This window comes from Camellia sinensis, chromosome 11, assembly GCF_055761805.1.
Source record: "Camellia sinensis isolate YWXY chromosome 11, ASM5576180v1, whole genome shotgun sequence".
Taxonomy (NCBI): Eukaryota; Viridiplantae; Streptophyta; class Magnoliopsida; order Ericales; family Theaceae; genus Camellia; species Camellia sinensis.
In genome coordinates, this window is record NC_138971.1 from 27,849,087 (window position 1) to 27,863,641 (window position 14,555).

Here is a 14,555-nt window from a genome sequence, read left to right on the forward strand (position 1 = left end):
ATGTTCAAAAATCCAACCTAGGCAATGTGATAGGGATCTACCCTATCTATCTTGCCATTCACACAAGTATGTGCTTGCAAGGTGTTTGGTGTAGAACTCGCATTGTCAATGAGTTAGAACATGACTTCCTACCACTGCCAATCCCAAAAGCCCTCATTAGAGGGACATTATCATGCCTGCCTTTAAGCTTATCCGTTCTTTTACACATGAGAAGCCACTCCACACAAATACCACCCCTAGTGTGGACTCCACAATGAAGGTGCTTTGTGTAAATCCCACGTATTGTTTCCATCATAGTGGCCCTAGGTTAGCTCTAATATCACTTGCCATAGACTGGACACTTATCATTCTCCTAAGAAGCCGGCTCCATGAGTGGTATTGTGTACCCCATGTATTATGCCCAAAAATCCACCCCAAGTGATGCAAAAAAGATCTACCCTGATTGCCTTGTCGTTCACACACATATACACTTGCAAGGTGCTTGGTGTAGAACTTATATTGCCAATGAGTCGGTACGTGACATAAAGTTATCTTCCTTGGCAAAATATGAAATTTAAAAAGGGTAGACTTCACTTTACCCCTTGTGACTTAGGCCATGTACGGTTTACCTCTCTAAAGTTTGAAAATGACAGCATGACTCCCTCATGGTTTGTGAACTAAAGTATACCGTTAAACATTCTGTCTAACTTAACAGTAAGCGTGAAACACATGGCAAACATAAAGGGGGTTATATACTCAATTTTAAATTTCAATAGGATAAATCGCACATAAAATAAAACACAGGGGGTTAAAATGTATTTTACTTTTCAAACAAATGAAATATTTATAGTTCACACACTTGAGTTATTTATATACAGGGAAATTTTAGTCTTTTTACTCGTTAATGGGTCTAATAGTTCATTTCAGTTCACAAAACATAAGGAGATTTTGTGGTCATTTCCAATCGTTAAGGGGATAAACCACACATAATTCAAACAACAAGATGGTAAAATAAAGTTTGCCCGTTAAAAAATGTGCTATTCAAATTTGGCGACTGTATGCCCAAAAAAATCTCCAAAATTGCCTACAAGGATTAAACTCATACAATACAATGGTTAGGTGAAATTAACCTGCACTTAGACAAACAAATTAAAAAAAAGTCAAAACAAGGGAGGTGGACGACAATCAGCCATCACCCAAAACAAATTAACAGCCACACATCCCCCAAAAGCCATCTAGAATAGCAATTTGTGTTGATGCTAACTTAAGCTCCATAAGGTAATTAGTCGTACCTAGATATATATACGTCGTCCCCACAAAGGACCACGAGGTTTGAATTTACCCTACATAAATTATTTCAAAAGAAGATTGATCGTTTCTGAAGTGGATTGGACAGTCATTTGTGTCCACGACAGGCCTTCTAGATGGTTCACAAATAAAATTATATTATTTTGTTAATTTCAGTTTTTTTTTTTTTAAATGAATGATAAATATAATTATAAAGTAGATTGTCCATTTTAAAATTATATATATAATAAAATTGTGGGGAAGTATTTTGATAATAATGCCACGTGGCTAAGGTGTCTTCAAGATGTCGGCTGAGGTGTCACGTGGACAGGTCATGTTTGCCGAGGTGATTGCTGCGTTGCCGAAGTTCAATGTAGTAATGCCGGAATCCGAGATACCTGGGTAGGTAACATGAGTCCTAGATAAGAGAAGACTCTTAGTCTGGATAAGGATAAAACTCTTGAAGAGTTTCTCCCTATCTAGCTGAGAGTCCGAGATGAGCATTGTGCTTGAGTTGGTGAAGTGAGATTTCTAGTTGTGCTTGAGTTTGTGAAATGTGATTTCCAGGGGATTAGGTCATTGCTGGTTATAAAAGTGAGGTACTGTAGGTCTAAAATACGCTTTATTCTATGAGTTTAATACTTGTTTGATATCTTTGAAATAGATTGACTGACTTGGTCGTTGGAATGCTTCCGGGTGGACGAACCACCGCGTTATTCTTATCTTCTTGTTGGCAGGTGGTTGGCTTAATCTATTTTGTCGCGTTCTTTCTAGCTAAGTTCCGGGTGGACGAACCACCGCGTTATTCTTATCTTCTTGTTGGCAGGTGGTTGGCTTAATCTATTTTGTCGCGTTCTTTCTAGCTAAGTTTCGTATTTGATTGTGTGATTAGAAATCAACACCTACAAAAATAATATAACTATAATTAAAGGATCAATATGATTTTTTATTTATTTATTTTTTTTTTTAATGATCTATGCATAACAAACTATAAAAACTATACAATTGAAATAGAATTCGTGGTGAGTCTTACAAGTCCAATAGAATTATCCAAGCACAAAAGTGAATTGGTAACAACCTGCCTCCTTTTCAGAGAGTCTGTGGGCGTTTGGATTTTTAATTTTTTATCTTTTGAAAAAATGATTTGTCCACTCCAATTGATCACTCCCAATTGCACTTTCAATGATGTGAAATTAGGAGGGCCAAAAATAAAATGAGAGAGACAAAGAGAGAAAGGAGAGTGTGAGACTACTTCGCATGAGTGTCAGTCACGTCATTAGAGATGGAATTGAAATACCTCAATTAAAAAATGCAGTGAGACTATTTTTTTTAATGACTTTTAATTTTAATAATGATTTTTTTTTAATTAATGCGTGTAGAAAAGTACTAAAAAAAAATTAATTTTTTAGAGAAAACAAATTGATGTGATATTACCTTTTTTAACAAAAAGCTGATTTGTTTTTAGAGTGGGTTCAAAAATTCAAACTCAATGGAACCATTCATATTAGTAACTTATTATTATTATTTTTTTAGATAGCTTATGAGTAAAAGGCAAAATTAAAATAGATACAGATTAAACTAAATATATCATGCATAAACATATTTTGTTCTTGAGTATTACTATTTTTTCATGTATCAACAAAATTTAAAATAATTCTATATTATTTCTATTAAATATTTTTATAAAAAAACTGTGTAACAATTTCATACTTGCTAATTAGTATCATTATGGCATTCAACTATGTAGTTTCGGTAGTTTAGTATGATAGTAATCTTATAGTTCTATTGTAGTTCCTTTACAAATGCAACATAACAATATCATTGTATGTTTGACATAATGATTGAACCCGTTAAAATTATTTTCTAAAGTTATCACTAACAATAATAATTTCGTGGAAAATTGTTTGTGTGCAATGCACACTATATATAAACTTGTTAGTTTTTTGGCTTTCGAAAGTTATTTTTGTGATTGCGAGCATGCCAGAAAGGATCAATCAGTCCTTACAGAAAATTAATTGCCAACCAATTATCAGATGATTGTGTTTTAGTTCTTTCAGTCTCAATGAAGAGGACTTTTACTGATGGCTTGACTTAGGAGAATTAAACAAGATAACAATTAAATGAAGAACAATTGAAGAATTTCATTAAAATGAAAAACTTACAATGATCCAAACTCAACCTCGTAGAGGTTTACAGCAACAATCTATTACTTGAAACTACTCCTATGAACGAAGTGCAGTGCAGGAATTTAAAGCACAGGAATGTAAAGAACAGGAAATGTAAGACTGGAAATGTAAAACTGAAAAGGAAAATAAATAGAATAAGACTGGTTTTTTGGATTTGAGTCTGGGGGTCTTTTTGTGGGCTTTCTCTGCTATTTATACTTCCCAAGGATGACCATCGAACTGCATTTCTAACCGTTGAACTACTCCTCCATGATCGCTAATCATGTTGCCTCATAATTAGCTCCATTATGCTATCACTTGCAGTTAGGCTTCCCTCTTAAATTTGAATTTAAATGTGAGTAACCGTTGAAGTCACATCACCTTGCATCTCTTTGTTAATCCACTACTACTCAGATCTCGTAATAACCAATACTAACTGCCACGTGTACGATCAGGATCGAAGACTTGAATAGTCTTCCTGTATTACCCTTATTCTGTCACGTGTCGAATTGTAATTGGCTTGTACAAAATATGTAGCCAACATTACCCCCCGTACTAATATACCCAATACTTGCTGATATTAGTGGATCTAAGTCTTTTACCCACGTCTTAGAACGTGTATGGGCTTTGCATTCTTCCAGAAATGCAACTGTCATTCATCATCTACATTAGACTCTCCTTCAATCTTTTGAATACCCCCACCACCTTAGTATTCGAACAGACTGATATATGTTTTTTATGGCCGAATCGATTTTCGCCTCCATTGATCGAGCACGTGAAGAGTCATCTAATAATGCTGTTTCTCCTTGAAAAAACCTCCATGCATTAATTAGCCACCTTTACCCACCTTTCTATATTCAGGCCATGGATGCCTTTGCAAATTATCAACCCTTGGACTACGAACACATTGCCCTTAATCCTTTGATTTAGACAGTTACAAATCCGGACATGTGAAGCTCTTCTTCTGACTCATCCTTGGACTACGAACGAACTGCTCTCAATCCTTTGATTCAGAAAGTCACAGATATGGATATGGGAAGTTCTTCTTCACAACCCTCTGCATAGGATGTGGTTTCTTCTTCCTCTGGGGATTCTGACTGGGCAAGTTGGTCGAAACCTGAGGCCTATGATTTGAGGGAGCGAATTAACCATCATTTCATCGAGTTTACTAATCCTTTAGAGTTTCCTTCCTATGCGTGAAGCTCGGTGGTTTATCCTTACGTACCCATCGACCGACGACGCAGTTTGAAGGAGAATCTGCTTGCAGCATGGTACACATCCTCTATGCCTACAAAGATAGCGCACACTGCCTGACGCCCAGAAGAGGCACAAGGGTACAATCCATCGTCCTGACGCCCACAAGGGCAGAAGGCAAAGCTTTGCTCTTCTGACTGGCTCGATTATATTAATGCCCTTGTTCCTTCTGCCCTTGCTCCTTCTCCCGACATGGAAGCTCTCATACCTCATTCTCCACCAAATCCTTGCTGGACAGAGAGACTAAGGCTTGCCCTCTCTGCGGATAAGGTCTTTTCTCCTTACAAGCCTCCACCTTCCCCTACTCCAGCTGAGCGGAAGCAAGCCCAATTTCTGCTTGCGGCCTTCTCTCATTTGCCTTTCAATGTTCTTGAGGACGATGTTCCTCTCAAGAACCTTCAATGGGCTTGTGATATTCTAACTCGGGGTCATGTCCTCAACCCCCTCGCCCAAGCAAAACTTCATATAATCTTGGACCAACTTCCACTGCTCCTTCACTGGCATCGAACTTCTGTGGCCACCACTCAATCTTTGGACAAACTCTCTGCCCTTCGAATTCATGCCCAGTACAAAGCAGAGAACTTCATTGAAGAATTCGATAACTTCAAAAATAAAGAATCTGCGTACTGGGATGTCTTGGATATAGACGAGTTAGAACAAAAATTGAGAGAAACAACATTCGAAATAAAGGATGAAGAGCTCTTTTATGAAGTGAGAGCACATCAACTTATGCAGCCAATCCTAGAAGAAATAGAGGATAGAATAAAGAAAGAACAAAACTTCATTGGTCATAGTTGGACCAAATTTCATGATCTTGTTATTTATTCTATTCCTTACTTTTATGAACTTGAATTTGTACTCAAAAAGGCCATTTGATGTAAATACTTTTACTTTAATACACCTAAGACTTTTCTATTTGTTTGGCATTGCTTGGTCTTGTCTCCGTTTGCCTTTAAAAGCAAATTTAGGGCTTCGAACTGCGCAATCTTATCCTTCGAATCTGGATTTAATTGTTTTAAATGAAACACTAACAAAAACGAACGTGAATTTTTCCAAATTATGGAATGCAGTTGATAGTTTTTGCTAATTTTTCATTCATAATCCGTTCTTCGAATCTAACAATCTTACCCCTTAAAATTTGTTTCAATTATAACCAATATATGGTCATGATTTAGTATGATCAATCAGTTTTAAATTGACCATTTTGCTTTGAACAACAGTCCATACTTTCAAAAATATGGAAGCTCCTTTTGAGGGCTGCACTGTTTTAGTCTGAAAAGACAATCTTTTCTGAATATATATAAACCAACTATTGGTCTTGACGTTTCGAACAATAATTTCCATCCTTAAGAGATCTCAAGTTTTGCTTCGAAGGACATTACTTTCATTGAGAAACCTAAAACAGGTCTTTTATCCCTTTGAAATAAACAAATACTTGAGCATTCTTACATCCATAGGTATGAAATGTACTTCGAAGCTGGCTTCTCAGTTTCGAAGCTGGCTTCTCAGTTTCGAAGCCGTTTATTATTTGACTTTTGGCGCCGAAATTTGGTTTCGAAGCCAAATACTATACTTCGAAGCTAGCCTCAACATCGGGGTGTGTTTTTCGCTCCAAAAGTATCAATATTGAAGGAAGCTCTTCATATTTGTACTTTTGATACTTAACGAATTACGCGATATATTTTTCAGACATAAAGGTTTTGTTAAAACCCTTTTATTTCGTGTTTTGAAATCACTCGCTCGTCTAACACACAAGCCCTTTATCTCTACTGACTCTCTACTCTCTTTCCCAACTTCATCCTCTGAGAAAGCTTTCAATCAATGGCTTCTTCTTCATTGAAAGTACCGGTTGTAGAGCGCGCGAGCCCGTCTGTAACCCTAAAAAGGATCATTGAGGCAGAATGTGAAAAGTACAAGAACGGTGAGAAAAGCGCCATCGATGGACGCATCTTCATCCCTCGACGTCATGAGCAACAGGACTATGTGCTTGGGCCCATCTTCGGGGAGATTCATACTGAGCTTCCAGCGTTATATCCACGTCTAGAAGACCACTGTCTTCTTTACGAAGGTGGTCTTGACTGGGGTACCTGGAGGATGAACCGTCCCCACCGATGCTGGCCCACGGTGAGACCGGAGTGGTAAGAATGGTACGATCGGGTTGTCCTTGCTAGGACTTTGGACCTTCAAGAGCTCTGCCTTCTCGATGCCCTTCGACTATCCAGGTTTACCATCTTAGAGGACCCTTTCCTAATTCCTGCTGCCCTTTGCTTCTGGAATTCTGTTTTTAATTTTTTTTAATTCAAATGTGGGATGATGGCCCCTACTGTTCTTGATATTTGTCATCTACTAGGATTGTCTCCCATTGGTACCCCCATTGGACCAGATTATCTTGACTCACCAGTCCCCTTTTCCCTCCCCTCCTTTAACTTATCCTACAGTGACTTTGTCAAGGCCGAGAATAAAAAGGAGGGCCTTATAATTGATACGGAATTCTTTTCTTTCATATTATATTGGCTTTGCAAATTTCTTTTTTGCACTTCTTCTCAAAGAATTATGCCTAAATTTGCCCCTCTTGTCAAAGCTCTTGTCCTACAGAAAAATGTGGCCTTAGCCCCATATGTTCTAGGTCATGTATATAGAGCTTGTTCTCTTTTCTGTGAGAAACCCTTAGATACCAATCAAGGAGGTCTATTTTGGATACTTCAACTTTGGCTTTTTGCTTATTTTGCTGAGCTACAATCTAAATGCCTTAAATTTTTTGAGCCAAACCCTCCTACTCATGGCATGAGGCTAGCCAATGCTTCACTTTATCCTTCTACCTTTGCTTTTTACTTCTCTTTCTTCTACCAACTTCTAGTTTCTCTTCCTTCTTACAGCTTTCATCCCTTCGAACCCATTACTATTGGCCCATCTTGGTTGAAGAATTTTCTAAGTGATAGGCTCTGTGCTTCACCTAAGCATAAAGATATATGGGCTTCTATTCTGATCCCCAGAGAGCTATTTATTGGAACTATGAACCCCAGAGCCTACAAATGCATTGTTGAGCCTTGTTGTCCTGCACAATTTGCTAGACAATTTGGCTTCTCACAAGGGGTCCCCATACTTCTCTGCAGTAACACCAATCTGAGTCTTACTAGCAGGGATTTAAAGGTTCGAAGGTCCAGACTAGAATAGGCAACTTCTAAGTTTATACAGGACTTGATCGATTTTGAATACATCCTTTTCATCCCTCAAGGTAACCCATTGAAGAGGTACCAAAACTGGTGGGTGACCAACATGGAAGTATACTTGGCCATTTCTCCTTAAGACTTATTAATGGTGCTAGATGTGCCCCAATCCAAACCCAAAGGAGCTAGAGTTGCCACTTCTTCCACTGCTCTTACCACTTCAATTCCTATGCCTGCCACCACACAATTTACTCCTGCTGCTTCCACTCCTCCTAGAGTTACTCGGGCTGCTTCTAAGAAAGGTAGATACCCTTGTTTCTTCTCCTTTTGTCTTTTTTTTTATAATGCTTCTTAGCCTTATCCTTTGTTCTTATTTTGTGAAGGTGGTGTAGGTGCTTCACAAGGAGATTCTCCTCAGAAGACCCAAGCTTTACATCTCCTCAGGAGCAAACAGCAAAAGAAGAAAAGGAAACTCTTGCCTAATCCTGTCAAGGAAGCACCTGAAGTTAAACTAGCAAAAGAAGAAGAAGAAGAAGCTCAAGAGCAAGAGACACTCTTACAAAGAAGAAAGAGTGTAATTGTCTCTTCTTCTGATTTGGCTCAAGATCCTACTCATGAGACAACTGTCAGAGTAGTAGCAGTGGAACTCACTTTTGAGGAATCTGAATCCTAGATTGAAGAAAGAGAAATTGAGAAGGAACATGCAGCACCAATATAGAGAAAAAAGAGAATGAAGATGACTGTCTCCCCTTTTGATTTGGTCGAAGACCTTATTCATGAGGCAGCTGCCAAGGCAGTGGAGCAGGAACATTCTAAGGCCATAATTGTTTTTGAGAGAGCTGAGAAGAGACGGTAGCAGCAATTCTTAAGAGATAAAGCTACTGCTGGTGATGCAATCCAAAGGAAAACTGCAAGAAGGCAATATATTGTTGAGCACTATTCCCTTCGTAGCTCTCCTATTATTGTTATCACTTCTGAAACAAGTAACTTCTTTCAAGCCTCTACTGTTTTTTCCTTGTTAGATTTTAGGTACTGAGGCTTGACATTACTTTGTACTTATTCTTTTGCAACAAAAACTACTGAGCCTGTTCTTCCAATAAGAACTACCTCAGTTTCAGTTGAAGTGGAACAAACTCAAGATGTGGAGAACATTCAAATAATTCTGCCACTTCCAGGCCCTATGTTTTCTATACCCTTCATAAGGCCAAGTATTCCTGCATCACTTTCTTTTGGCTTAACTCCATATCTTCCTTACTTATCTTTTGACCTATCTCAATTTAATTCTCTTTCGAGCCTTGTTTTTCCTTCTCCTCCTAAGGAAGCTCCAGCTATTACCTTCTCTTCGATGGTAGCTGATTCTCCTAAAGAGAGTGCTGGCAGCTCTCCAACTCGTAGTTTATTACTTTTGCCTAGCTCCAGCCCTTCTTCCCTTGATTTATTGGTGGCTAGAACCATAGAGACTGCTGAGGATGCTCCACCCATTTCTCCTATCTCTATGCAGTCCTTTGTGCCTTCCACCAAAGCTCTTTCTGCCCCTTTCATGTCCACAGATGAGGTAGACATTTTTGAAGCAAGACTAGCTAGTCTCTTCGACCTGTCTTGTACCTCTCCAATGGCTAGTGATGAGACTGAGCCGTTAGTTTTGGCTAATTCTTTACTAGAAATTTTTGAGAGCTCTTCCTCCAGTAGTAAGCCTTATTTACCTCTGATAGACTTGGATAACTGCTTGGAGCTATTGACATCCTTTTCGAGGATTCCCTTCGAGGCCTTAGAGAGACCTATAATAAGAAATGGCTTCCTTCAGTGCTGCAAGATTGTTGAGTAATCTGACATGACTGTCTCAAGTCATTTATCTCAGGCAGCAGCCACTATTGACTTCTATATCAACATTTGCCATGATGCCACGGCTGTAGAGGAGAAATTGGTTGAAGATCAGAGCTTTGTTTCCACAGTGCATACTGAGGTATCAGAATTAAAGGAACAACATTCTTCTGTCTCCTACTTTCGAACTCAACTACTGGAGAGGAAATCTCAACTTGAGGAGGAGCTATCTACAGTGAACCAGGCCTTAATCCGAATTAACACCAAACTGCAGATCACCAACCAAGGACTGGCTGACCGAAAGCAGGAAATGACCACAGCCATCTAGTTGTTCTCATCTTTTAAGAATAGAACATCCATTGTAAAAGAACAACTGAGACATTGTAATGATTTCTGGGCTAATTTATGGCAGAATGTATTCAACTCTTTATGAATAACAAATTCTTATTTATCATTTGAGTATTCTCGTGTTCTTGTACTTAATGTTTACTTTATTCCTTATGTTCCCCAAATGGTTGGAAAATAAGGCTTCAAATATCTGCCATTAATCTTTTTGGGATGTATGTATCCATTTAAATTTCTCAAATGGTATGCTCCAAAAGGCAAGACTCTATGAATTTGATATGGTCCTTCCCAATTAGGTGACCATTTGCCAAACTTATGACTTTTAATCCCTATTGGGAGCATTGTCTTCCATACTAAATCACCTTCATCAAAGCCAATGTATTTGACTTTTTTATTATAGTTTTTGGCTGCTTTCTTCTTTTGAAAAAGAATGCTATTTAATGCCAAAATTCTAGCTTCATCTATGCTTTATAATTCCAAGCACATACTCTGATGGTATTGCTCAAGAACTAACTGGTCTTGGCATCTTACCCTCAAGGACTTAACATTAATTTCCACAGGTAACACTGCATCATGCCCATATACTAAGACATAAGGAGTGACTCATGTGCTTTACCTTGGGGAAGTTTTATAAGCCCACAATACATCCAACAATAAGTTATGCCAATCCCTAGGATTGTCTTTCACAACCTTTTGTATTCCTTTTTTCAATGATTTATTGGATGATTCAGCTTGACCATTGGCTTGTGCATAATAGGGGGTGCAATTAACAAGGCTAATTCCAAATTCTACCACAAAAGACTTCACCATTTTCCTATCGAATACCGTCCCATTATCAACAGTTATAGTCTGTGGGATACCAAATCTATAGATTAAATCCTTAATGAATCCAATGACCTCAGTTTGGTCTACAGTTTTGTATGGCTTAGCTTCGACCCACTTACTGAAGTAATCAGTGACCACCAAAATGAAACAATGATGCTTCAAAGAAGGTGGGTGTATTTTCCCCCATCATGTCCATGGCCCATCCTCTGAATGGCCAAGGCTTCACTACTGCATGCAGGTCAGTTATGGGCACATGTCTTATTGTGCCATGTTTTTGACATGCCGGGCAACCTTTTGCATATTCTATGCAGTCTTTAAGGATAGTTGGCCAATAGTAGGAATGCCTTTGAAGCAACCATCTCATTTTTACCCCAGGCTGATGAGCACCACAGATGCCTTCATGAACCTCAGCCATAGCTGTTAATGCTTCTTTTGGGCCTAAACATTCTAGCAATAAACCATCTCCCCCTCTTTTGTAGAGAGCATTACCATACATCACGTATTGCATAGATTGCAATTTAATTTTTCTACTGGCCTTCGAAGATTGGCCAGCTAAGTACTGCATTATTGGATGCCTCCAATCTTGTTCTTGTAAGTCATTCTGGTTGACTTCCAGGGTCACATTCTTTTTACCTAAGGGTGGTATTAATTTCTGATATGTTGTTTGGCTTATGTCTCTTTGAGCATTATCCCTTCTCTTGAAATTCGAAGTTTTCCGAGCCACGTCATTAGCTCTATTATTCAAGAATCTTGGGACATGAGTTACATTTGCTATTTGAAATTGAGAAAACAGATGTAATGCAACAACATAGTATGGCAACATGCTTATACTTTGACATTTGAAAATTCCTTTTACTTGGTTAACCACCAATTGAGAATCTCCAAATATGTCGACTGCATGAACTTGTAATCCAATAAAAATTTTTAATCCCACTATTAAGGCTTTATACTCAGCTTGATTATTAGAACAAGTAATTTCATCCACTCTGAAACCATGTGTGGTTTCTACTCCTTGTGGTGACTTAATCACTATATCAATTCCAGTTAGGCCATTGGCTTTTGATCCATCAAACCACATTTGTCATGGCTCAACACTAGCCATACCAAGTTCCATTATCTCTTGGCTTTCTGTTTGAGATGGATGGTCTGCCAAAAAATTAGCTAAAACTTGTCCTTTTACTGCCTTTTGGGGAACATATTCTAAATGAAATTCTGATAAGGCTAGTATCCATTTGCCAATTATTCCCCTCAACATAGGTCTAGAAAACATATTGTAAACGTCCCCGAATGCCCCAGGAGGGTATCCCCCCCCCCCCCCCCGTTTTGTTCATTGGCCTCACTACAGTTCAAGACTCTCAAATTGTCTCGGTTCTTAATCTGAACCAAAAAGTCCAAATCCGACAAATCGTTTTGAGAAAAACAGATTTTTAGAAAAGAAGTGCCAAACATGAACTGCTTTGTCAGATACAGAGTCGCCACCTAAATATTTTATTTTGGGAAATTTAGGAAACCCTGACTCAGTGCCAAAGGCCATGTGTCCGTCATCACCAAAGTTGCCTCGGCTTGGGAACTTGAGTACGATTGGGGAAGGTCAGCTATGAGCACCCCCTCTCGCCCGATCCGATGATCGGCCTCTACTAACCATGATATCCGATTTTGAAAACGCTATGTGTTCTTATTCCAGATAATTAGCTAGAATTACTATGTGATGCGCACAACACAAAAATATAGACTAGATCGCCTAATTTGGAACGAAGCATTGCATATCCGTTTGTTTGAAAAACAGTTTGAAATTTGCAACCCGCAAGTAGGCTAAAGCACGGATTTCAACGAGTTGTTCCAACTCAAACAATCTGACCTTCACCCACAGGCATTCAAGAAATTTATATCACATAAGCATCTAGCCACATAGTAAGCATGTTGTCATGTTGACATTCACACTCATGCGAGATGCTAAAGCATAAAAATACTTACAATGTACTCCGAGCCAAGACAAGAACATGTTAGCAATCAATGCATGATCCAAGTCCATGTTATGTGGCTAATGCAACGCATACAGAATCCAATCTAGAATAGGCTCGGCTAATCTAAGGATGACATGTGAAAATTCACAGATAACATGTATTCAAGTTAGATTTGAAATACTTTATGCAGTTAGCATGATGCGCCGAGCCTGGTGCATGCAAGACTAATGAATGATGCACGCATGCATAGCATAAGGTATGCTAAAGTAAACATGTCCTAATACTAACCATCAAAAGCAGGTAAGTAAAAGGGAGAAAGAAGTGGGGGTTGGAAGACATGCACACACGCACCCACACTTATTACAAATTTGCCCTCGCTCGGAGGGATCGAAGAATAATACAAATTAATTAACCTACAAGCTAATTAAATATTTCGGACCACTTAATTAATTAACAAATTAACTAATCTAATGAAAGCAATAAATAGCCTCGCGAAGAGGGCCCAATGCAATGTGCACTCGGCTCCGCTCGGAAAGCCACTGCCATGCGCAAGTTGCCTCTGCTTTGACAGTTATCCTTATCTGAAGACTGCACAAATCTCCGGGTTGCTTCCCTGAATGCTGTGGAACACCACCGGCTAAGGGAATTGGTCACCGGCCATGGAGAATGGTCACCGGCCACAAATTAATCCATCGGCCACTTATGGATGGCCGGTCAGCACTGCAGATGGCCGGCCGGCCAAATCTTCCTGCAGAATCTGTTTTTGACAGCAGCATAGGGCAAAACATAGCATGGCAATGCATTTCAAGCAATGTATGCACCAATCACACCCCTTATCATATTCATGACTCAAAGGGATATAATTCTCGATTCTCGGACCACCAATCTCGTATTTCCATGCATGATGGCCCAAGGAACCAAGTATGCATTTTGATATGGAATGCAATGCACATAATCAAGCAAGGGGGGCTCAACCTCTATCATACTCAACTCAAGAAGTGAAGCATGCATGTCAATACAATGCATCCTAGGTATGGAGGCTAGTATGCAACATGGCAATGCAATGTGTAATGTAGGTTAGGCACACAACCTAAGTAAAGAAGCATGTAAGGCATGAAGCAATGCAACCTACAAGTATGCAAGACACAATATGGATGTTCAAGCATGCAAGCAAGCATGTAACTTCATTCAATCATGCAACAACACACTAGTATGCAACAACACACAAGGTGAGCATGCAACAACATGAAAAGGGGTAGACTTAAACTAATTTAGGTAGCCCTCAAACAAGCCTAAAACAGTGGCCAATGCTATGGAAATTAGGGCCTACACACACACACACATGTACATGTTGATGGGCCAACACTTAAGCATCAAACAAGCAATCTTTAAGCATACTTAAAAGAGCCTAAACATGGACAATTAGCATGCAATGTAAACTCTGGAAATCATGTTAATAATGGTGCCAAACCAATTTAAACAAGACAAACATGGCATGCAATTGGTCCAAGTATTTAAGGCAAGTCAGGGAGACTTAAACCACGGCTAAGTCAACCAAGCCTCACAAGGCCAAGAGGACTTAAAACAGGTTCAAGGCAGACTTAGACAATGCTAAGGGAACACCTAGATGGCATCTAAGTGGCTTAAACATGCAAGCATACAAAGAAGCACATTCATGGAGCATGAGGCAACAACCTTCTACAGCAACAAAGGAGTATCAAATGTAAGTATGCAAGCATGTTACAAGG